We start from the raw sequence: 27,761 nt of genomic DNA, 5'->3' as shown, positions 1-27,761 counted from the left end.
CTAATTAATTGATCAATCAATCAATCAATCAATCAACCAACCAACCAACCAACCAACCAATCAATCAATCAACCAACTAACTAACCAATCAATCAACCAACCAACCAACCAACCATTCAATCAATCATTGCATGCATACATGTTTCCGTCTCCTGTGTTTAATATGGGGTCCAAGATCTCATTTGTTTTTTTTTTCGCTTGTTTCAAGAGACCACCATATCCCACATGTTAAGTTTATTAACCAACCAACCAACCAACCAACCAACCAACCAATCAATCAATCAATCAATCAATAAACCAACAAACCAACCAACCAACCAACCAATCAATCATTCATTGTATGCATGTTTTCGTCTTATGTGTTTAATACGGGGTCCAAGATCTCCTTTGTTTCTTTTTCGCTTGTTTCAAGAAACCCTATCCCACGTGTTTAATTAATCAATCAATCAATCAATCAACCAACTAACCAATAAATAAACCAACCAACCAACCAACCAACCAACCAATCATTCATTGTGTGCATGTTTCCGTCTCATGTGTTTAATACGGGGTCCAAGATTTCCTTTGTTTTTTTTTCCGCTTGTTTCAAGAGACCCTATCCCACGTGTTTAATCAACCAACCAACCAACCAATTAATCAACCAACCAACCAACCAACCAACCAATCAATCAATCAATCAATCATTCATTCATTCATTCATTCATTCATTCATTGTATGCATGTTTTCGTCTCATGTGTGTAATATTGTATTTACATCTCTTCTGAAAAAAAAAAATCCACATGCTTGTTATCAGATGTTCTGGGAAACTACATGTCCAATTGACCCATAAAATTTGCAGTCAGCAGGTTATACATGCATTACATCTTCATAAAACAACGTGGTGCAGATATCTCTCAAGAATTTTCCTAGAGAAAAGGAATTGCAATGCCGTAAAAATCGCTTGCTAGTTCCGTAAATCTCAGTGAAATCCTACAATAAAATGTCCGCTCCTAGATTGAAATACAAATCTGTGTTACAAACTGCTGCTGAAAAATGTACATTGTATGAAAATAATCGATAAACGTGTTTTAAAGTTACACAGGATCAATTAAATCCAAAGCATGCACTGCTCGTGAACTGTGGATCGAAATGTCAATTACCTACAATGACAAAAGAAATACATTGTGTGTATTCCGTCGCTATACATGTTGTCTGTCCAACGTCCCCACCTAAAAAGAAATAAAAATACTAAGTTTTCGCTATTATAAAGCTTCGTCACGTGACGCCACAATCTGGCGCGAGACAAAGACGCGCGCGGGACCTAAAATAGAATAAAAACTTTCCAAACTAAATATAGAAACTTAACCAACACACTAATATGGACCTTTCAAAGAAAGAAACAAACAAACAAACAAACAAACAAACACACAAACAAACATACACATATATCAATCAATCAATCATGTTTCAGAAGGGGAAAGACCGTTTACAATTGCTTTTTTAAGCAATTGATTTATATTTATTATTCTTTTTCTTCCGCCGTTTTCAAAGTCAAAAGTCAAGAAAAGTACGCAACATATCAAAATGATCTTGAGTACCAAGTATCGGGTTAATAAAAGCTATCTTGTATTAGGGGCACCAAAGTGTACTATTTACCTTATAGGAGTTATCTCCCCAATTACAAAAACCATTGTTATCGCTACTCTTCATAAACTATAAGAGTTAGCGGCAAATGATTTTTTTAAAAATGTTCCTTGCCACATGTCGCAACTTTAAATAATTTTAACCGAAGCGATCCAGTGACTTCTTATAGGAGTTATTTCCCCTTGAATATTTTACTTTTCAATATGCATATAAATCTCATGAACCGTAAGTTGTAAAGACCTAGGGTCTTTTGATTTGTGATCATTGGACCATAACTTGAAAATATAGGTCAAGGTCAAAGGTCAAGGTCATGTAAAAAAGGCAAATTGTGTGTTTTTGGCACTATTTAAAGAGTTTTATGTGTGGTTTAGTGCTTTTGTAGGTTGACATTGACCTTTAACCTTACTACTTGTTAAGTGATCTCTCAAAAGATAAATCCCATGTGTTTAGATATAGTATGTAGGCTTTCTATTCCGTCTTTGCATGATCAAAGTGGATCCGTTCTCTGTGTTAACCAACCAACCAACCAACCAACCAACCAACCAATCAATCAATCAATCAATCAATCAATCATTCATTGCATGCATGTTTCTGTCTCATGTGTTTAATATGGGGACCAAGATCTTATTTGTTTCTATTTCGATTGTTTAAAGAGACCATATCCCACGTGTCTAATTAATTGATCAATCAATCAATCAATCAATCAACCAACCAACCAACCAACCAACCAATCAATCAATCAACCAACTAACTAACCAATCAATCAACCAACCAACCAACCAACCATTCAATCAATCATTGCATGCATACATGTTTCCGTCTCCTGTGTTTAATATGGGGTCCAAGATCTCATTTGTTTTTTTTTTCGCTTGTTTCAAGAGACCACCATATCCCACATGTTAAGTTTATTAACCAACCAACCAACCAACCAACCAACCAACCAATCAATCAATCAATCAATCAATAAACCAACAAACCAACCAACCAACCAACCAATCAATCATTCATTGTATGCATGTTTTCGTCTTATGTGTTTAATACGGGGTCCAAGATCTCCTTTGTTTCTTTTTCGCTTGTTTCAAGAAACCCTATCCCACGTGTTTAATTAATCAATCAATCAATCAATCAACCAACTAACCAATAAATAAACCAACCAACCAACCAACCAACCAACCAATCATTCATTGTGTGCATGTTTCCGTCTCATGTGTTTAATACGGGGTCCAAGATTTCCTTTGTTTTTTTTTCCGCTTGTTTCAAGAGACCCTATCCCACGTGTTTAATCAACCAACCAACCAACCAATTAATCAACCAACCAACCAACCAACCAACCAATCAATCAATCAATCAATCATTCATTCATTCATTCATTCATTCATTCATTCATTGTATGCATGTTTTCGTCTCATGTGTGTAATATTGTATTTACATCTCTTCTGAAAAAAAAAAATCCACATGCTTGTTATCAGATGTTCTGGGAAACTACATGTCCAATTGACCCATAAAATTTGCAGTCAGCAGGTTATACATGCATTACATCTTCATAAAACAACGTGGTGCAGATATCTCTCAAGAATTTTCCTAGAGAAAAGGAATTGCAATGCCGTAAAAATCGCTTGCTAGTTCCGTAAATCTCAGTGAAATCCTACAATAAAATGTCCGCTCCTAGATTGAAATACAAATCTGTGTTACAAACTGCTGCTGAAAAATGTACATTGTATGAAAATAATCGATAAACGTGTTTTAAAGTTACACAGGATCAATTAAATCCAAAGCATGCACTGCTCGTGAACTGTGATCGAAATGTCAATTACCTACAATGACAAAAGAAATACATTGTGTGTATTCCGTCGCTATACATGTTGTCTGTCCAACGTCCCCACCTAAAAAGAAATAAAAATACTAAGTTTTCGCTATTATAAAGCTTCGTCACGTGACGCCACAATCTGGCGCGAGACAAAGACGCGCGCGGGACCTAAAATAGAATAAAAACTTTCCAAACTAAATATAGAAACTTAACCAACACACTAATATGGACCTTTCAAAGAAAGAAACAAACAAACAAACAAACAAACAAACACACAAACAAACATACACATATATCAATCAATCAATCATGTTTCAGAAGGGGAAAGACCGTTTACAATTGCTTTTTTAAGCAATTGATTTATATTTATTATTCTTTTTCTTCCGCCGTTTTCAAAGTCAAAAGTCAAGAAAAGTACGCAACATATCAAAATGATCTTGAGTACCAAGTATCGGGTTAATAAAAGCTATCTTGTATTAGGGGCACCAAAGTGTACTATTTACCTTATAGGAGTTATCTCCCCAATTACAAAAACCATTGTTATCGCTACTCTTCATAAACTATAAGAGTTAGCGGCAAATGATTTTTTTAAAAATGTTCCTTGCCACATGTCGCAACTTTAAATAATTTTAACCGAAGCGATCCAGTGACTTCTTATAGGAGTTATTTCCCCTTGAATATTTTACTTTTCAATATGCATATAAATCTCATGAACCGTAAGTTGTAAAGACCTAGGGTCTTTTGATTTGTGATCATTGGACCATAACTTGAAAATATAGGTCAAGGTCAAAGGTCAAGGTCATGTAAAAAAGGCAAATTGTGTGTTTTTGGCACTATTTAAAGAGTTTTATGTGTGGTTTAGTGCTTTTGTAGGTTGACATTGACCTTTAACCTTACTACTTGTTAAGTGATCTCTCAAAAGATAAATCCCATGTGTTTAGATATAGTATGTAGGCTTTCTATTCCGTCTTTGCATGATCAAAGTGGATCCGTTCTCTGTGTTAACCAACCAACCAACCAACCAACCAACCAACCAATCAATCAATCAATCAATCAATCAATCATTCATTGCATGCATGTTTCTGTCTCATGTGTTTAATATGGGGACCAAGATCTTATTTGTTTCTATTTCGATTGTTTAAAGAGACCATATCCCACGTGTCTAATTAATTGATCAATCAATCAATCAATCAATCAACCAACCAACCAACCAACCAACCAACCAATCAATCAATCAACCAACTAACTAACCAATCAATCAACCAACCAACCAACCAACCATTCAATCAATCATTGCATGCATACATGTTTCCGTCTCCTGTGTTTAATATGGGGTCCAAGATCTCATTTGTTTTTTTTTTCGCTTGTTTCAAGAGACCACCATATCCCACATGTTAAGTTTATTAACCAACCAACCAACCAACCAACCAACCAACCAATCAATCAATCAATCAATCAATAAACCAACAAACCAACCAACCAACCAACCAATCAATCATTCATTGTATGCATGTTTTCGTCTTATGTGTTTAATACGGGGTCCAAGATCTCCTTTGTTTCTTTTTCGCTTGTTTCAAGAAACCCTATCCCACGTGTTTAATTAATCAATCAATCAATCAATCAACCAACTAACCAATAAATAAACCAACCAACCAACCAACCAACCAACCAATCATTCATTGTGTGCATGTTTCCGTCTCATGTGTTTAATACGGGGTCCAAGATTTCCTTTGTTTTTTTTTCCGCTTGTTTCAAGAGACCCTATCCCACGTGTTTAATCAACCAACCAACCAACCAATTAATCAACCAACCAACCAACCAACCAACCAATCAATCAATCAATCAATCATTCATTCATTCATTCATTCATTCATTCATTGTATGCATGTTTTCGTCTCATGTGTGTAATATTGTATTTACATCTCTTCTGAAAAAAAAAAATCCACATGCTTGTTATCAGATGTTCTGGGAAACTACATGTCCAATTGACCCATAAAATTTGCAGTCAGCAGGTTATACATGCATTACATCTTCATAAAACAACGTGGTGCAGATATCTCTCAAGAATTTTCCTAGAGAAAAGGAATTGCAATGCCGTAAAAATCGCTTGCTAGTTCCGTAAATCTCAGTGAAATCCTACAATAAAATGTCCGCTCCTAGATTGAAATACAAATCTGTGTTACAAACTGCTGCTGAAAAATGTACATTGTATGAAAATAATCGATAAACGTGTTTTAAAGTTACACAGGATCAATTAAATCCAAAGCATGCACTGCTCGTGAACTGTGATCGAAATGTCAATTACCTACAATGACAAAAGAAATACATTGTGTGTATTCCGTCGCTATACATGTTGTCTGTCCAACGTCCCCACCTAAAAAGAAATAAAAATACTAAGTTTTCGCTATTATAAAGCTTCGTCACGTGACGCCACAATCTGGCGCGAGACAAAGACGCGCGCGGGACCTAAAATAGAATAAAAACTTTCCAAACTAAATATAGAAACTTAACCAACACACTAATATGGACCTTTCAAAGAAAGAAACAAACAAACAAACAAACAAACAAACACACAAACAAACATACACATATATCAATCAATCAATCATGTTTCAGAAGGGGAAAGACCGTTTACAATTGCTTTTTTAAGCAATTGATTTATATTTATTATTCTTTTTCTTCCGCCGTTTTCAAAGTCAAAAGTCAAGAAAAGTACGCAACATATCAAAATGATCTTGAGTACCAAGTATCGGGTTAATAAAAGCTATCTTGTATTAGGGGCACCAAAGTGTACTATTTACCTTATAGGAGTTATCTCCCCAATTACAAAAACCATTGTTATCGCTACTCTTCATAAACTATAAGAGTTAGCGGCAAATGATTTTTTTAAAAATGTTCCTTGCCACATGTCGCAACTTTAAATAATTTTAACCGAAGCGATCCAGTGACTTCTTATAGGAGTTATTTCCCCTTGAATATTTTACTTTTCAATATGCATATAAATCTCATGAACCGTAAGTTGTAAAGACCTAGGGTCTTTTGATTTGTGATCATTGGACCATAACTTGAAAATATAGGTCAAGGTCAAAGGTCAAGGTCATGTAAAAAAGGCAAATTGTGTGTTTTTGGCACTATTTAAAGAGTTTTATGTGTGGTTTAGTGCTTTTGTAGGTTGACATTGACCTTTAACCTTACTACTTGTTAAGTGATCTCTCAAAAGATAAATCCCATGTGTTTAGATATAGTATGTAGGCTTTCTATTCCGTCTTTGCATGATCAAAGTGGATCCGTTCTCTGTGTTAACCAACCAACCAACCAACCAACCAACCAACCAATCAATCAATCAATCAATCAATCAATCATTCATTGCATGCATGTTTCTGTCTCATGTGTTTAATATGGGGACCAAGATCTTATTTGTTTCTATTTCGATTGTTTAAAGAGACCATATCCCACGTGTCTAATTAATTGATCAATCAATCAATCAATCAATCAACCAACCAACCAACCAACCAACCAATCAATCAATCAACCAACTAACTAACCAATCAATCAACCAACCAACCAACCAACCATTCAATCAATCATTGCATGCATACATGTTTCCGTCTCCTGTGTTTAATATGGGGTCCAAGATCTCATTTGTTTTTTTTTTCGCTTGTTTCAAGAGACCACCATATCCCACATGTTAAGTTTATTAACCAACCAACCAACCAACCAACCAACCAACCAATCAATCAATCAATCAATCAATAAACCAACAAACCAACCAACCAACCAACCAATCAATCATTCATTGTATGCATGTTTTCGTCTTATGTGTTTAATACGGGGTCCAAGATCTCCTTTGTTTCTTTTTCGCTTGTTTCAAGAAACCCTATCCCACGTGTTTAATTAATCAATCAATCAATCAATCAACCAACTAACCAATAAATAAACCAACCAACCAACCAACCAACCAACCAATCATTCATTGTGTGCATGTTTCCGTCTCATGTGTTTAATACGGGGTCCAAGATTTCCTTTGTTTTTTTTTCCGCTTGTTTCAAGAGACCCTATCCCACGTGTTTAATCAACCAACCAACCAACCAATTAATCAACCAACCAACCAACCAACCAACCAATCAATCAATCAATCAATCATTCATTCATTCATTCATTCATTCATTCATTGTATGCATGTTTTCGTCTCATGTGTGTAATATTGTATTTACATCTCTTCTGAAAAAAAAAAATCCACATGCTTGTTATCAGATGTTCTGGGAAACTACATGTCCAATTGACCCATAAAATTTGCAGTCAGCAGGTTATACATGCATTACATCTTCATAAAACAACGTGGTGCAGATATCTCTCAAGAATTTTCCTAGAGAAAAGGAATTGCAATGCCGTAAAAATCGCTTGCTAGTTCCGTAAATCTCAGTGAAATCCTACAATAAAATGTCCGCTCCTAGATTGAAATACAAATCTGTGTTACAAACTGCTGCTGAAAAATGTACATTGTATGAAAATAATCGATAAACGTGTTTTAAAGTTACACAGGATCAATTAAATCCAAAGCATGCACTGCTCGTGAACTGTGATCGAAATGTCAATTACCTACAATGACAAAAGAAATACATTGTGTGTATTCCGTCGCTATACATGTTGTCTGTCCAACGTCCCCACCTAAAAAGAAATAAAAATACTAAGTTTTCGCTATTATAAAGCTTCGTCACGTGACGCCACAATCTGGCGCGAGACAAAGACGCGCGCGGGACCTAAAATAGAATAAAAACTTTCCAAACTAAATATAGAAACTTAACCAACACACTAATATGGACCTTTCAAAGAAAGAAACAAACAAACAAACAAACAAACAAACACACAAACAAACATACACATATATCAATCAATCAATCATGTTTCAGAAGGGGAAAGACCGTTTACAATTGCTTTTTTAAGCAATTGATTTATATTTATTATTCTTTTTCTTCCGCCGTTTTCAAAGTCAAAAGTCAAGAAAAGTACGCAACATATCAAAATGATCTTGAGTACCAAGTATCGGGTTAATAAAAGCTATCTTGTATTAGGGGCACCAAAGTGTACTATTTACCTTATAGGAGTTATCTCCCCAATTACAAAAACCATTGTTATCGCTACTCTTCATAAACTATAAGAGTTAGCGGCAAATGATTTTTTTAAAAATGTTCCTTGCCACATGTCGCAACTTTAAATAATTTTAACCGAAGCGATCCAGTGACTTCTTATAGGAGTTATTTCCCCTTGAATATTTTACTTTTCAATATGCATATAAATCTCATGAACCGTAAGTTGTAAAGACCTAGGGTCTTTTGATTTGTGATCATTGGACCATAACTTGAAAATATAGGTCAAGGTCAAAGGTCAAGGTCATGTAAAAAAGGCAAATTGTGTGTTTTTGGCACTATTTAAAGAGTTTTATGTGTGGTTTAGTGCTTTTGTAGGTTGACATTGACCTTTAACCTTACTACTTGTTAAGTGATCTCTCAAAAGATAAATCCCATGTGTTTAGATATAGTATGTAGGCTTTCTATTCCGTCTTTGCATGATCAAAGTGGATCCGTTCTCTGTGTTAACCAACCAACCAACCAACCAACCAACCAACCAATCAATCAATCAATCAATCAATCAATCATTCATTGCATGCATGTTTCTGTCTCATGTGTTTAATATGGGGACCAAGATCTTATTTGTTTCTATTTCGATTGTTTAAAGAGACCATATCCCACGTGTCTAATTAATTGATCAATCAATCAATCAATCAATCAACCAACCAACCAACCAACCAACCAATCAATCAATCAACCAACTAACTAACCAATCAATCAACCAACCAACCAACCAACCATTCAATCAATCATTGCATGCATACATGTTTCCGTCTCCTGTGTTTAATATGGGGTCCAAGATCTCATTTGTTTTTTTTTTCGCTTGTTTCAAGAGACCACCATATCCCACATGTTAAGTTTATTAACCAACCAACCAACCAACCAACCAACCAACCAATCAATCAATCAATCAATCAATAAACCAACAAACCAACCAACCAACCAACCAATCAATCATTCATTGTATGCATGTTTTCGTCTTATGTGTTTAATACGGGGTCCAAGATCTCCTTTGTTTCTTTTTCGCTTGTTTCAAGAAACCCTATCCCACGTGTTTAATTAATCAATCAATCAATCAATCAACCAACTAACCAATAAATAAACCAACCAACCAACCAACCAACCAACCAATCATTCATTGTGTGCATGTTTCCGTCTCATGTGTTTAATACGGGGTCCAAGATTTCCTTTGTTTTTTTTTCCGCTTGTTTCAAGAGACCCTATCCCACGTGTTTAATCAACCAACCAACCAACCAATTAATCAACCAACCAACCAACCAACCAACCAATCAATCAATCAATCAATCATTCATTCATTCATTCATTCATTCATTCATTGTATGCATGTTTTCGTCTCATGTGTGTAATATTGTATTTACATCTCTTCTGAAAAAAAAAAATCCACATGCTTGTTATCAGATGTTCTGGGAAACTACATGTCCAATTGACCCATAAAATTTGCAGTCAGCAGGTTATACATGCATTACATCTTCATAAAACAACGTGGTGCAGATATCTCTCAAGAATTTTCCTAGAGAAAAGGAATTGCAATGCCGTAAAAATCGCTTGCTAGTTCCGTAAATCTCAGTGAAATCCTACAATAAAATGTCCGCTCCTAGATTGAAATACAAATCTGTGTTACAAACTGCTGCTGAAAAATGTACATTGTATGAAAATAATCGATAAACGTGTTTTAAAGTTACACAGGATCAATTAAATCCAAAGCATGCACTGCTCGTGAACTGTGATCGAAATGTCAATTACCTACAATGACAAAAGAAATACATTGTGTGTATTCCGTCGCTATACATGTTGTCTGTCCAACGTCCCCACCTAAAAAGAAATAAAAATACTAAGTTTTCGCTATTATAAAGCTTCGTCACGTGACGCCACAATCTGGCGCGAGACAAAGACGCGCGCGGGACCTAAAATAGAATAAAAACTTTCCAAACTAAATATAGAAACTTAACCAACACACTAATATGGACCTTTCAAAGAAAGAAACAAACAAACAAACAAACAAACAAACACACAAACAAACATACACATATATCAATCAATCAATCATGTTTCAGAAGGGGAAAGACCGTTTACAATTGCTTTTTTAAGCAATTGATTTATATTTATTATTCTTTTTCTTCCGCCGTTTTCAAAGTCAAAAGTCAAGAAAAGTACGCAACATATCAAAATGATCTTGAGTACCAAGTATCGGGTTAATAAAAGCTATCTTGTATTAGGGGCACCAAAGTGTACTATTTACCTTATAGGAGTTATCTCCCCAATTACAAAAACCATTGTTATCGCTACTCTTCATAAACTATAAGAGTTAGCGGCAAATGATTTTTTTAAAAATGTTCCTTGCCACATGTCGCAACTTTAAATAATTTTAACCGAAGCGATCCAGTGACTTCTTATAGGAGTTATTTCCCCTTGAATATTTTACTTTTCAATATGCATATAAATCTCATGAACCGTAAGTTGTAAAGACCTAGGGTCTTTTGATTTGTGATCATTGGACCATAACTTGAAAATATAGGTCAAGGTCAAAGGTCAAGGTCATGTAAAAAAGGCAAATTGTGTGTTTTTGGCACTATTTAAAGAGTTTTATGTGTGGTTTAGTGCTTTTGTAGGTTGACATTGACCTTTAACCTTACTACTTGTTAAGTGATCTCTCAAAAGATAAATCCCATGTGTTTAGATATAGTATGTAGGCTTTCTATTCCGTCTTTGCATGATCAAAGTGGATCCGTTCTCTGTGTTAACCAACCAACCAACCAACCAACCAACCAACCAATCAATCAATCAATCAATCAATCAATCATTCATTGCATGCATGTTTCTGTCTCATGTGTTTAATATGGGGACCAAGATCTTATTTGTTTCTATTTCGATTGTTTAAAGAGACCATATCCCACGTGTCTAATTAATTGATCAATCAATCAATCAATCAATCAACCAACCAACCAACCAACCAACCAATCAATCAATCAACCAACTAACTAACCAATCAATCAACCAACCAACCAACCAACCATTCAATCAATCATTGCATGCATACATGTTTCCGTCTCCTGTGTTTAATATGGGGTCCAAGATCTCATTTGTTTTTTTTTTCGCTTGTTTCAAGAGACCACCATATCCCACATGTTAAGTTTATTAACCAACCAACCAACCAACCAACCAACCAACCAATCAATCAATCAATCAATCAATAAACCAACAAACCAACCAACCAACCAACCAATCAATCATTCATTGTATGCATGTTTTCGTCTTATGTGTTTAATACGGGGTCCAAGATCTCCTTTGTTTCTTTTTCGCTTGTTTCAAGAAACCCTATCCCACGTGTTTAATTAATCAATCAATCAATCAATCAACCAACTAACCAATAAATAAACCAACCAACCAACCAACCAACCAACCAATCATTCATTGTGTGCATGTTTCCGTCTCATGTGTTTAATACGGGGTCCAAGATTTCCTTTGTTTTTTTTTCCGCTTGTTTCAAGAGACCCTATCCCACGTGTTTAATCAACCAACCAACCAACCAATTAATCAACCAACCAACCAACCAACCAACCAATCAATCAATCAATCAATCATTCATTCATTCATTCATTCATTCATTCATTGTATGCATGTTTTCGTCTCATGTGTGTAATATTGTATTTACATCTCTTCTGAAAAAAAAAAATCCACATGCTTGTTATCAGATGTTCTGGGAAACTACATGTCCAATTGACCCATAAAATTTGCAGTCAGCAGGTTATACATGCATTACATCTTCATAAAACAACGTGGTGCAGATATCTCTCAAGAATTTTCCTAGAGAAAAGGAATTGCAATGCCGTAAAAATCGCTTGCTAGTTCCGTAAATCTCAGTGAAATCCTACAATAAAATGTCCGCTCCTAGATTGAAATACAAATCTGTGTTACAAACTGCTGCTGAAAAATGTACATTGTATGAAAATAATCGATAAACGTGTTTTAAAGTTACACAGGATCAATTAAATCCAAAGCATGCACTGCTCGTGAACTGTGATCGAAATGTCAATTACCTACAATGACAAAAGAAATACATTGTGTGTATTCCGTCGCTATACATGTTGTCTGTCCAACGTCCCCACCTAAAAAGAAATAAAAATACTAAGTTTTCGCTATTATAAAGCTTCGTCACGTGACGCCACAATCTGGCGCGAGACAAAGACGCGCGCGGGACCTAAAATAGAATAAAAACTTTCCAAACTAAATATAGAAACTTAACCAACACACTAATATGGACCTTTCAAAGAAAGAAACAAACAAACAAACAAACAAACAAACACACAAACAAACATACACATATATCAATCAATCAATCATGTTTCAGAAGGGGAAAGACCGTTTACAATTGCTTTTTTAAGCAATTGATTTATATTTATTATTCTTTTTCTTCCGCCGTTTTCAAAGTCAAAAGTCAAGAAAAGTACGCAACATATCAAAATGATCTTGAGTACCAAGTATCGGGTTAATAAAAGCTATCTTGTATTAGGGGCACCAAAGTGTACTATTTACCTTATAGGAGTTATCTCCCCAATTACAAAAACCATTGTTATCGCTACTCTTCATAAACTATAAGAGTTAGCGGCAAATGATTTTTTTAAAAATGTTCCTTGCCACATGTCGCAACTTTAAATAATTTTAACCGAAGCGATCCAGTGACTTCTTATAGGAGTTATTTCCCCTTGAATATTTTACTTTTCAATATGCATATAAATCTCATGAACCGTAAGTTGTAAAGACCTAGGGTCTTTTGATTTGTGATCATTGGACCATAACTTGAAAATATAGGTCAAGGTCAAAGGTCAAGGTCATGTAAAAAAGGCAAATTGTGTGTTTTTGGCACTATTTAAAGAGTTTTATGTGTGGTTTAGTGCTTTTGTAGGTTGACATTGACCTTTAACCTTACTACTTGTTAAGTGATCTCTCAAAAGATAAATCCCATGTGTTTAGATATAGTATGTAGGCTTTCTATTCCGTCTTTGCATGATCAAAGTGGATCCGTTCTCTGTGTTAACCAACCAACCAACCAACCAACCAACCAACCAATCAATCAATCAATCAATCAATCAATCATTCATTGCATGCATGTTTCTGTCTCATGTGTTTAATATGGGGACCAAGATCTTATTTGTTTCTATTTCGATTGTTTAAAGAGACCATATCCCACGTGTCTAATTAATTGATCAATCAATCAATCAATCAATCAACCAACCAACCAACCAACCAACCAATCAATCAATCAACCAACTAACTAACCAATCAATCAACCAACCAACCAACCAACCATTCAATCAATCATTGCATGCATACATGTTTCCGTCTCCTGTGTTTAATATGGGGTCCAAGATCTCATTTGTTTTTTTTTTCGCTTGTTTCAAGAGACCACCATATCCCACATGTTAAGTTTATTAACCAACCAACCAACCAACCAACCAACCAACCAATCAATCAATCAATCAATAAACCAACAAACCAACCAACCAACCAACCAATCAATCATTCATTGCATGTTTTCGTCTTATGTGTTTAATACGGGGTCCAAGATCTCCTTTGTTTCTTTTTCGCTTGTTTCAAGAAACCCTATCCCACGTGTTTAATTAATCAATCAATCAATCAATCAACCAACTAACCAATAAATAAACCAACCAACCAACCAACCAACCAACCAATCATTCATTGTGTGCATGTTTCCGTCTCATGTGTTTAATACGGGGTCCAAGATTTCCTTTGTTTTTTTTTCCGCTTGTTTCAAGAGACCCTATCCCACGTGTTTAATCAACCAACCAACCAACCAATTAATCAACCAACCAACCAACCAACCAACCAATCAATCAATCAATCAATCATTCATTCATTCATTCATTCATTCATTCATTGTATGCATGTTTTCGTCTCATGTGTGTAATATTGTATTTACATCTCTTCTGAAAAAAAAAAATCCACATGCTTGTTATCAGATGTTCTGGGAAACTACATGTCCAATTGACCCATAAAATTTGCAGTCAGCAGGTTATACATGCATTACATCTTCATAAAACAACGTGGTGCAGATATCTCTCAAGAATTTTCCTAGAGAAAAGGAATTGCAATGCCGTAAAAATCGCTTGCTAGTTCCGTAAATCTCAGTGAAATCCTACAATAAAATGTCCGCTCCTAGATTGAAATACAAATCTGTGTTACAAACTGCTGCTGAAAAATGTACATTGTATGAAAATAATCGATAAACGTGTTTTAAAGTTACACAGGATCAATTAAATCCAAAGCATGCACTGCTCGTGAACTGTGATCGAAATGTCAATTACCTACAATGACAAAAGAAATACATTGTGTGTATTCCGTCGCTATACATGTTGTCTGTCCAACGTCCCCACCTAAAAAGAAATAAAAATACTAAGTTTTCGCTATTATAAAGCTTCGTCACGTGACGCCACAATCTGGCGCGAGACAAAGACGCGCGCGGGACCTAAAATAGAATAAAAACTTTCCAAACTAAATATAGAAACTTAACCAACACACTAATATGGACCTTTCAAAGAAAGAAACAAACAAACAAACAAACAAACAAACACACAAACAAACATACACATATATCAATCAATCAATCATGTTTCAGAAGGGGAAAGACCGTTTACAATTGCTTTTTTAAGCAATTGATTTATATTTATTATTCTTTTTCTTCCGCCGTTTTCAAAGTCAAAAGTCAAGAAAAGTACGCAACATATCAAAATGATCTTGAGTACCAAGTATCGGGTTAATAAAAGCTATCTTGTATTAGGGGCACCAAAGTGTACTATTTACCTTATAGGAGTTATCTCCCCAATTACAAAAACCATTGTTATCGCTACTCTTCATAAACTATAAGAGTTAGCGGCAAATGATTTTTTTAAAAATGTTCCTTGCCACATGTCGCAACTTTAAATAATTTTAACCGAAGCGATCCAGTGACTTCTTATAGGAGTTATTTCCCCTTGAATATTTTACTTTTCAATATGCATATAAATCTCATGAACCGTAAGTTGTAAAGACCTAGGGTCTTTTGATTTGTGATCATTGGACCATAACTTGAAAATATAGGTCAAGGTCAAAGGTCAAGGTCATGTAAAAAAGGCAAATTGTGTGTTTTTGGCACTATTTAAAGAGTTTTATGTGTGGTTTAGTGCTTTTGTAGGTTGACATTGACCTTTAACCTTACTACTTGTTAAGTGATCTCTCAAAAGATAAATCCCATGTGTTTAGATATAGTATGTAGGCTTTCTATTCCGTCTTTGCATGATCAAAGTGGATCCGTTCTCTGTGTTAACCAACCAACCAACCAACCAACCAACCAACCAATCAATCAATCAATCAATCAATCAATCATTCATTGCATGCATGTTTCTGTCTCATGTGTTTAATATGGGGACCAAGATCTTATTTGTTTCTATTTCGATTGTTTAAAGAGACCATATCCCACGTGTCTAATTAATTGATCAATCAATCAATCAATCAATCAACCAACCAACCAACCAACCAACCAATCAATCAATCAACCAACTAACTAACCAATCAATCAACCAACCAACCAACCAACCATTCAATCAATCATTGCATGCATACATGTTTCCGTCTCCTGTGTTTAATATGGGGTCCAAGATCTCATTTGTTTTTTTTTTCGCTTGTTTCAAGAGACCACCATATCCCACATGTTAAGTTTATTAACCAACCAACCAACCAACCAACCAACCAACCAATCAATCAATCAATCAATCAATAAACCAACAAACCAACCAACCAACCAACCAATCAATCATTCATTCATTGTATGCATGTTTTCGTCTTATGTGTTTAATACGGGGTCCAAGATCTCCTTTGTTTCTTTTTCGCTTGTTTCAAGAAACCCTATCCCACGTGTTTAATTAATCAATCAATCAATCAATCAACCAACTAACCAATAAATAAACCAACCAACCAACCAACCAACCAACCAATCATTCATTGTGTGCATGTTTCCGTCTCATGTGTTTAATACGGGGTCCAAGATTTCCTTTGTTTTTTTTTCCGCTTGTTTCAAGAGACCCTATCCCACGTGTTTAATCAACCAACCAACCAACCAATTAATCAACCAACCAACCAACCAACCAACCAATCAATCAATCAATCAATCATTCATTCATTCATTCATTCATTCATTCATTGTATGCATGTTTTCGTCTCATGTGTGTAATATTGTATTTACATCTCTTCTGAAAAAAAAAAATCCACATGCTTGTTATCAGATGTTCTGGGAAACTACATGTCCAATTGACCCATAAAATTTGCAGTCAGCAGGTTATACATGCATTACATCTTCATAAAACAACGTGGTGCAGATATCTCTCAAGAATTTTCCTAGAGAAAAGGAATTGCAATGCCGTAAAAATCGCTTGCTAGTTCCGTAAATCTCAGTGAAATCCTACAATAAAATGTCCGCTCCTAGATTGAAATACAAATCTGTGTTACAAACTGCTGCTGAAAAATGTACATTGTATGAAAATAATCGATAAACGTGTTTTAAAGTTACACAGGATCAATTAAATCCAAAGCATGCACTGCTCGTGAACTGTGATCGAAATGTCAATTACCTACAATGACAAAAGAAATACATTGTGTGTATTCCGTCGCTATACATGTTGTCTGTCCAACGTCCCCACCTAAAAAGAAATAAAAATACTAAGTTTTCGCTATTATAAAGCTTCGTCACGTGACGCCACAATCTGGCGCGAGACAAAGACGCGCGCGGGACCTAAAATAGAATAAAAACTTTCCAAACTAAATATAGAAACTTAACCAACACACTAATATGGACCTTTCAAAGAAAGAAACAAACAAACAAACAAACAAACAAACACACAAACAAACATACACATATATCAATCAATCAATCATGTTTCAGAAGGGGAAAGACCGTTTACAATTGCTTTTTTAAGCAATTGATTTATATTTATTATTCTTTTTCTTCCGCCGTTTTCAAAGTCAAAAGTCAAGAAAAGTACGCAACATATCAAAATGATCTTGAGTACCAAGTATCGGGTTAATAAAAGCTATCTTGTATTAGGGGCACCAAAGTGTACTATTTACCTTATAGGAGTTATCTCCCCAATTACAAAAACCATTGTTATCGCTACTCTTCATAAACTATAAGAGTTAGCGGCAAATGATTTTTTTAAAAATGTTCCTTGCCACATGTCGCAACTTTAAATAATTTTAACCGAAGCGATCCAGTGACTTCTTATAGGAGTTATTTCCCCTTGAATATTTTACTTTTCAATATGCATATAAATCTCATGAACCGTAAGTTGTAAAGACCTAGGGTCTTTTGATTTGTGATCATTGGACCATAACTTGAAAATATAGGTCAAGGTCAAAGGTCAAGGTCATGTAAAAAAGGCAAATTGTGTGTTTTTGGCACTATTTAAAGAGTTTTATGTGTGGTTTAGTGCTTTTGTAGGTTGACATTGACCTTTAACCTTACTACTTGTTAAGTGATCTCTCAAAAGATAAATCCCATGTGTTTAGATATAGTATGTAGGCTTTCTATTCCGTCTTTGCATGATCAAAGTGGATCCGTTCTCTGTGTTAACCAACCAACCAACCAACCAACCAACCAACCAATCAATCAATCAATCAATCAATCAATCATTCATTGCATGCATGTTTCTGTCTCATGTGTTTAATATGGGGACCAAGATCTTATTTGTTTCTATTTCGATTGTTTAAAGAGACCATATCCCACGTGTCTAATTAATTGATCAATCAATCAATCAATCAATCAACCAACCAACCAACCAACCAACCAATCAATCAATCAACCAACTAACTAACCAATCAATCAACCAACCAACCAACCAACCATTCAATCAATCATTGCATGCATACATGTTTCCGTCTCCTGTGTTTAATATGGGGTCCAAGATCTCATTTGTTTTTTTTTTCGCTTGTTTCAAGAGACCACCATATCCCACATGTTAAGTTTATTAACCAACCAACCAACCAACCAACCAACCAACCAATCAATCAATCAATCAATCAATAAACCAACAAACCAACCAACCAACCAACCAATCAATCATTCATTCATTGTATGCATGTTTTCGTCTTATGTGTTTAATACGGGGTCCAAGATCTCCTTTGTTTCTTTTTCGCTTGTTTCAAGAAACCCTATCCCACGTGTTTAATTAATCAATCAATCAATCAATCAACCAACTAACCAATAAATAAACCAACCAACCAACCAACCAACCAACCAATCATTCATTGTGTGCATGTTTCCGTCTCATGTGTTTAATACGGGGTCCAAGATTTCCTTTGTTTTTTTTTCCGCTTGTTTCAAGAGACCCTATCCCACGTGTTTAATCAACCAACCAACCAACCAATTAATCAACCAACCAACCAACCAACCAACCAATCAATCAATCAATCAATCATTCATTCATTCATTCATTCATTCATTCATTGTATGCATGTTTTCGTCTCATGTGTGTAATATTGTATTTACATCTCTTCTGAAAAAAAAAAATCCACATGCTTGTTATCAGATGTTCTGGGAAACTACATGTCCAATTGACCCATAAAATTTGCAGTCAGCAGGTTATACATGCATTACATCTTCATAAAACAACGTGGTGCAGATATCTCTCAAGAATTTTCCTAGAGAAAAGGAATTGCAATGCCGTAAAAATCGCTTGCTAGTTCCGTAAATCTCAGTGAAATCCTACAATAAAATGTCCGCTCCTAGATTGAAATACAAATCTGTGTTACAAACTGCTGCTGAAAAATGTACATTGTATGAAAATAATCGATAAACGTGTTTTAAAGTTACACAGGATCAATTAAATCCAAAGCATGCACTGCTCGTGAACTGTGATCGAAATGTCAATTACCTACAATGACAAAAGAAATACATTGTGTGTATTCCGTCGCTATACATGTTGTCTGTCCAACGTCCCCACCTAAAAAGAAATAAAAATACTAAGTTTTCGCTATTATAAAGCTTCGTCACGTGACGCCACAATCTGGCGCGAGACAAAGACGCGCGCGGGACCTAAAATAGAATAAAAACTTTCCAAACTAAATATAGAAACTTAACCAACACACTAATATGGACCTTTCAAAGAAAGAAACAAACAAACAAACAAACAAACAAACACACAAACAAACATACACATATATCAATCAATCAATCATGTTTCAGAAGGGGAAAGACCGTTTACAATTGCTTTTTTAAGCAATTGATTTATATTTATTATTCTTTTTCTTCCGCCGTTTTCAAAGTCAAAAGTCAAGAAAAGTACGCAACATATCAAAATGATCTTGAGTACCAAGTATCGGGTTAATAAAAGCTATCTTGTATTAGGGGCACCAAAGTGTACTATTTACCTTATAGGAGTTATCTCCCCAATTACAAAAACCATTGTTATCGCTACTCTTCATAAACTATAAGAGTTAGCGGCAAATGATTTTTTTAAAAATGTTCCTTGCCACATGTCGCAACTTTAAATAATTTTAACCGAAGCGATCCAGTGACTTCTTATAGGAGTTATTTCCCCTTGAATATTTTACTTTTCAATATGCATATAAATCTCATGAACCGTAAGTTGTAAAGACCTAGGGTCTTTTGATTTGTGATCATTGGACCATAACTTGAAAATATAGGTCAAGGTCAAAGGTCAAGGTCATGTAAAAAAGGCAAATTGTGTGTTTTTGGCACTATTTAAAGAGTTTTATGTGTGGTTTAGTGCTTTTGTAGGTTGACATTGACCTTTAACCTTACTACTTGTTAAGTGATCTCTCAAAAGATAAATCCCATGTGTTTAGATATAGTATGTAGGCTTTCTATTCCGTCTTTGCATGATCAAAGTGGATCCGTTCTCTGTGTTAACCAACCAACCAACCAACCAACCAACCAACCAATCAATCAATCAATCAATCAATCAATCATTCATTGCATGCATGTTTCTGTCTCATGTGTTTAATATGGGGACCAAGATCTTATTTGTTTCTATTTCGATTGTTTAAAGAGACCATATCCCACGTGTCTAATTAATTGATCAATCAATCAATCAATCAATCAACCAACCAACCAACCAACCAACCAATCAATCAATCAACCAACTAACTAACCAATCAATCAACCAACCAACCAACCAACCATTCAATCAATCATTGCATGCATACATGTTTCCGTCTCCTGTGTTTAATATGGGGTCCAAGATCTCATTTGTTTTTTTTTTCGCTTGTTTCAAGAGACCACCATATCCCACATGTTAAGTTTATTAACCAACCAACCAACCAACCAACCAACCAACCAATCAATCAATCAATCAATCAATAAACCAACAAACCAACCAACCAACCAACCAATCAATCATTCATTCATTGTATGCATGTTTTCGTCTTATGTGTTTAATACGGGGTCCAAGATCTCCTTTGTTTCTTTTTCGCTTGTTTCAAGAAACCCTATCCCACGTGTTTAATTAATCAATCAATCAATCAATCAACCAACTAACCAATAAATAAACCAACCAACCAACCAACCAACCAACCAATCATTCATTGTGTGCATGTTTCCGTCTCATGTGTTTAATACGGGGTCCAAGATTTCCTTTGTTTTTTTTTCCGCTTGTTTCAAGAGACCCTATCCCACGTGTTTAATCAACCAACCAACCAACCAATTAATCAACCAACCAACCAACCAACCAACCAATCAATCAATCAATCAATCATTCATTCATTCATTCATTCATTCATTCATTGTATGCATGTTTTCGTCTCATGTGTGTAATATTGTATTTACATCTCTTCTGAAAAAAAAAAATCCACATGCTTGTTATCAGATGTTCTGGGAAACTACATGTCCAATTGACCCATAAAATTTGCAGTCAGCAGGTTATACATGCATTACATCTTCATAAAACAACGTGGTGCAGATATCTCTCAAGAATTTTCCTAGAGAAAAGGAATTGCAATGCCGTAAAAATCGCTTGCTAGTTCCGTAAATCTCAGTGAAATCCTACAATAAAATGTCCGCTCCTAGATTGAAATACAAATCTGTGTTACAAACTGCTGCTGAAAAATGTACATTGTATGAAAATAATCGATAAACGTGTTTTAAAGTTACACAGGATCAATTAAATCCAAAGCATGCACTGCTCGTGAACTGTGATCGAAATGTCAATTACCTACAATGACAAAAGAAATACATTGTGTGTATTCCGTCGCTATACATGTTGTCTGTCCAACGTCCCCACCTAAAAAGAAATAAAAATACTAAGTTTTCGCTATTATAAAGCTTCGTCACGTGACGCCACAATCTGGCGCGAGACAAAGACGCGCGCGGGACCTAAAATAGAATAAAAACTTTCCAAACTAAATATAGAAACTTAACCAACACACTAATATGGACCTTTCAAAGAAAGAAACAAACAAACAAACAAACAAACAAACACACAAACAAACATACACATATATCAATCAATCAATCATGTTTCAGAAGGGGAAAGACCGTTTACAATTGCTTTTTTAAGCAATTGATTTATATTTATTATTCTTTTTCTTCCGCCGTTTTCAAAGTCAAAAGTCAAGAAAAGTACGCAACATATCAAAATGATCTTGAGTACCAAGTATCGGGTTAATAAAAGCTATCTTGTATTAGGGGCACCAAAGTGTACTATTTACCTTATAGGAGTTATCTCCCCAATTACAAAAACCATTGTTATCGCTACTCTTCATAAACTATAAGAGTTAGCGGCAAATGATTTTTTTAAAAATGTTCCTTGCCACATGTCGCAACTTTAAATAATTTTAACCGAAGCGATCCAGTGACTTCTTATAGGAGTTATTTCCCCTTGAATATTTTACTTTTCAATATGCATATAAATCTCATGAACCGTAAGTTGTAAAGACCTAGGGTCTTTTGATTTGTGATCATTGGACCATAACTTGAAAATATAGGTCAAGGTCAAAGGTCAAGGTCATGTAAAAAAGGCAAATTGTGTGTTTTTGGCACTATTTAAAGAGTTTTATGTGTGGTTTAGTGCTTTTGTAGGTTGACATTGACCTTTAACCTTACTACTTGTTAAGTGATCTCTCAAAAGATAAATCCCATGTGTTTAGATATAGTATGTAGGCTTTCTATTCCGTCTTTGCATGATCAAAGTGGATCCGTTCTCTGTGTTAACCAACCAACCAACCAACCAACCAACCAACCAATCAATCAATCAATCAATCAATCAATCATTCATTGCATGCATGTTTCTGTCTCATGTGTTTAATATGGGGACCAAGATCTTATTTGTTTCTATTTCGATTGTTTAAAGAGACCATATCCCACGTGTCTAATTAATTGATCAATCAATCAATCAATCAATCAACCAACCAACCAACCAACCAACCAATCAATCAATCAACCAACTAACTAACCAATCAATCAACCAACCAACCAACCAACCATTCAATCAATCATTGCATGCATACATGTTTCCGTCTCCTGTGTTTAATATGGGGTCCAAGATCTCATTTGTTTTTTTTTTCGCTTGTTTCAAGAGACCACCATATCCCACATGTTAAGTTTATTAACCAACCAACCAACCAACCAACCAACCAACCAATCAATCAATCAATCAATCAATAAACCAACAAACCAACCAACCAACCAACCAATCAATCATTCATTGTATGCATGTTTTCGTCTTATGTGTTTAATACGGGGTCCAAGATCTCCTTTGTTTCTTTTTCGCTTGTTTCAAGAAACCCTATCCCACGTGTTTAATTAATCAATCAATCAATCAATCAACCAACTAACCAATAAATAAACCAACCAACCAACCAACCAACCAACCAATCATTCATTGTGTGCATGTTTCCGTCTCATGTGTTTAATACGGGGTCCAAGATTTCCTTTGTTTTTTTTTCCGCTTGTTTCAAGAGACCCTATCCCACGTGTTTAATCAACCAACCAACCAACCAATTAATCAACCAACCAACCAACCAACCAACCAATCAATCAATCAATCAATCATTCATTCATTCATTCATTCATTCATTCATTGTATGCATGTTTTCGTCTCATGTGTGTAATATTGTATTTACATCTCTTCTGAAAAAAAAAAATCCACATGCTTGTTATCAGATGTTCTGGGAAACTACATGTCCAATTGACCCATAAAATTTGCAGTCAGCAGGTTATACATGCATTACATCTTCATAAAACAACGTGGTGCAGATATCTCTCAAGAATTTTCCTAGAGAAAAGGAATTGCAATGCCGTAAAAATCGCTTGCTAGTTCCGTAAATCTCAGTGAAATCCTACAATAAAATGTCCGCTCCTAGATTGAAATACAAATCTGTGTTACAAACTGCTGCTGAAAAATGTACATTGTATGAAAATAATCGATAAACGTGTTTTAAAGTTACACAGGATCAATTAAATCCAAAGCATGCACTGCTCGTGAACTGTGATCGAAATGTCAATTACCTACAATGACAAAAGAAATACATTGTGTGTATTCCGTCGCTATACATGTTGTCTGTCCAACGTCCCCACCTAAAAAGAAATAAAAATACTAAGTTTTCGCTATTATAAAGCTTCGTCACGTGACGCCACAATCTGGCGCGAGACAAAGACGCGCGCGGGACCTAAAATAGAATAAAAACTTTCCAAACTAAATATAGAAACTTAACCAACACACTAATATGGACCTTTCAAAGAAAGAAACAAACAAACAAACAAACAAACAAACACACAAACAAACATACACATATATCAATCAATCAATCATGTTTCAGAAGGGGAAAGACCGTTTACAATTGCTTTTTTAAGCAATTGATTTATATTTATTATTCTTTTTCTTCCGCCGTTTTCAAAGTCAAAAGTCAAGAAAAGTACGCAACATATCAAAATGATCTTGAGTACCAAGTATCGGGTTAATAAAAGCTATCTTGTATTAGGGGCACCAAAGTGTACTATTTACCTTATAGGAGTTATCTCCCCAATTACAAAAACCATTGTTATCGCTACTCTTCATAAACTATAAGAGTTAGCGGCAAATGATTTTTTTAAAAATGTTCCTTGCCACATGTCGCAACTTTAAATAATTTTAACCGAAGCGATCCAGTGACTTCTTATAGGAGTTATTTCCCCTTGAATATTTTACTTTTCAATATGCATATAAATCTCATGAACCGTAAGTTGTAAAGACCTAGGGTCTTTTGATTTGTGATCATTGGACCATAACTTGAAAATATAGGTCAAGGTCAAAGGTCAAGGTCATGTAAAAAAGGCAAATTGTGTGTTTTTGGCACTATTTAAAGAGTTTTATGTGTGGTTTAGTGCTTTTGTAGGTTGACATTGACCTTTAACCTTACTACTTGTTAAGTGATCTCTCAAAAGATAAATCCCATGTGTTTAGATATAGTATGTAGGCTTTCTATTCCGTCTTTGCATGATCAAAGTGGATCCGTTCTCTGTGTTAACCAACCAACCAACCAACCAACCAACCAACCAATCAATCAATCAATCAATCAATCAATCATTCATTGCATGCATGTTTCTGTCTCATGTGTTTAATATGGGGACCAAGATCTTATTTGTTTCTATTTCGATTGTTTAAAGAGACCATATCCCACGTGTCTAATTAATTGATCAATCAATCAATCAATCAATCAACCAACCAACCAACCAACCAACCAATCAATCAATCAACCAACTAACTAACCAATCAATCAACCAACCAACCAACCAACCATTCAATCAATCATTGCATGCATACATGTTTCCGTCTCCTGTGTTTAATATGGGGTCCAAGATCTCATTTGTTTTTTTTTTCGCTTGTTTCAAGAGACCACCATATCCCACATGTTAAGTTTATTAACCAACCAACCAACCAACCAACCAACCAACCAATCAATCAATCAATCAATCAATAAACCAACAAACCAACCAACCAACCAACCAATCAATCATTCATTGTATGCATGTTTTCGTCTTATGTGTTTAATACGGGGTCCAAGATCTCCTTTGTTTCTTTTTCGCTTGTTTCAAGAAACCCTATCCCACGTGTTTAATTAATCAATCAATCAATCAATCAACCAACTAACCAATAAATAAACCAACCAACCAACCAACCAACCAACCAATCATTCATTGTGTGCATGTTTCCGTCTCATGTGTTTAATACGGGGTCCAAGATTTCCTTTGTTTTTTTTTCCGCTTGTTTCAAGAGACCCTATCCCACGTGTTTAATCAACCAACCAACCAACCAATTAATCAACCAACCAACCAACCAACCAACCAATCAATCAATCAATCAATCATTCATTCATTCATTCATTCATTCATTCATTGTATGCATGTTTTCGTCTCATGTGTGTAATATTGTATTTACATCTCTTCTGAAAAAAAAAAATCCACATGCTTGTTATCAGATGTTCTGGGAAACTACATGTCCAATTGACCCATAAAATTTGCAGTCAGCAGGTTATACATGCATTACATCTTCATAAAACAACGTGGTGCAGATATCTCTCAAGAATTTTCCTAGAGAAAAGGAATTGCAATGCCGTAAAAATCGCTTGCTAGTTCCGTAAATCTCAGTGAAATCCTACAATAAAATGTCCGCTCCTAGATTGAAATACAAATCTGTGTTACAAACTGCTGCTGAAAAATGTACATTGTATGAAAATAATCGATAAACGTGTTTTAAAGTTACACAGGATCAATTAAATCCAAAGCATGCACTGCTCGTGAACTGTGATCGAAATGTCAATTACCTACAATGACAAAAGAAATACATTGTGTGTATTCCGTCGCTATACATGTTGTCTGTCCAACGTCCCCACCTAAAAAGAAATAAAAATACTAAGTTTTCGCTATTATAAAGCTTCGTCACGTGACGCCACAATCTGGCGCGAGACAAAGACGCGCGCGGGACCTAAAATAGAATAAAAACTTTCCAAACTAAATATAGAAACTTAACCAACACACTAATATGGACCTTTCAAAGAAAGAAACAAACAAACAAACAAACAAACAAACACACAAACAAACATACACATATATCAATCAATCAATCATGTTTCAGAAGGGGAAAGACCGTTTACAATTGCTTTTTTAAGCAATTGATTTATATTTATTATTCTTTTTCTTCCGCCGTTTTCAAAGTCAAAAGTCAAGAAAAGTACGCAACATATCAAAATGATCTTGAGTACCAAGTATCGGGTTAATAAAAGCTATCTTGTATTAGGGGCACCAAAGTGTACTATTTACCTTATAGGAGTTATCTCCCCAATTACAAAAACCATTGTTATCGCTACTCTTCATAAACTATAAGAGTTAGCGGCAAATGATTTTTTTAAAAATGTTCCTTGCCACATGTCGCAACTTTAAATAATTTTAACCGAAGCGATCCAGTGACTTCTTATAGGAGTTATTTCCCCTTGAATATTTTACTTTTCAATATGCATATAAATCTCATGAACCGTAAGTTGTAAAGACCTAGGGTCTTTTGATTTGTGATCATTGGACCATAACTTGAAAATATAGGTCAAGGTCAAAGGTCAAGGTCATGTAAAAAAGGCAAATTGTGTGTTTTTGGCACTATTTAAAGAGTTTTATGTGTGGTTTAGTGCTTTTGTAGGTTGACATTGACCTTTAACCTTACTACTTGTTAAGTGATCTCTCAAAAGATAAATCCCATGTGTTTAGATATAGTATGTAGGCTTTCTATTCCGTCTTTGCATGATCAAAGTGGATCCGTTCTCTGTGTTAACCAACCAACCAACCAACCAACCAACCAACCAATCAATCAATCAATCAATCAATCAATCATTCATTGCATGCATGTTTCTGTCTCATGTGTTTAATATGGGGACCAAGATCTTATTTGTTTCTATTTCGATTGTTTAAAGAGACCATATCCCACGTGTCTAATTAATTGATCAATCAATCAATCAATCAATCAACCAACCAACCAACCAACCAACCAATCAATCAATCAACCAACTAACTAACCAATCAATCAACCAACCAACCAACCAACCATTCAATCAATCATTGCATGCATACATGTTTCCGTCTCCTGTGTTTAATATGGGGTCCAAGATCTCATTTGTTTTTTTTTTCGCTTGTTTCAAGAGACCACCATAT

This window comes from Mytilus californianus, unplaced genomic scaffold (assembly GCF_021869535.1).
Source record: "Mytilus californianus isolate M0D057914Y unplaced genomic scaffold, xbMytCali1.0.p SCAF_6, whole genome shotgun sequence".
Classification (NCBI taxonomy): Eukaryota; Metazoa; Mollusca; class Bivalvia; order Mytilida; family Mytilidae; genus Mytilus; species Mytilus californianus.
This window is presented reverse-complemented; position numbering follows the sequence as displayed.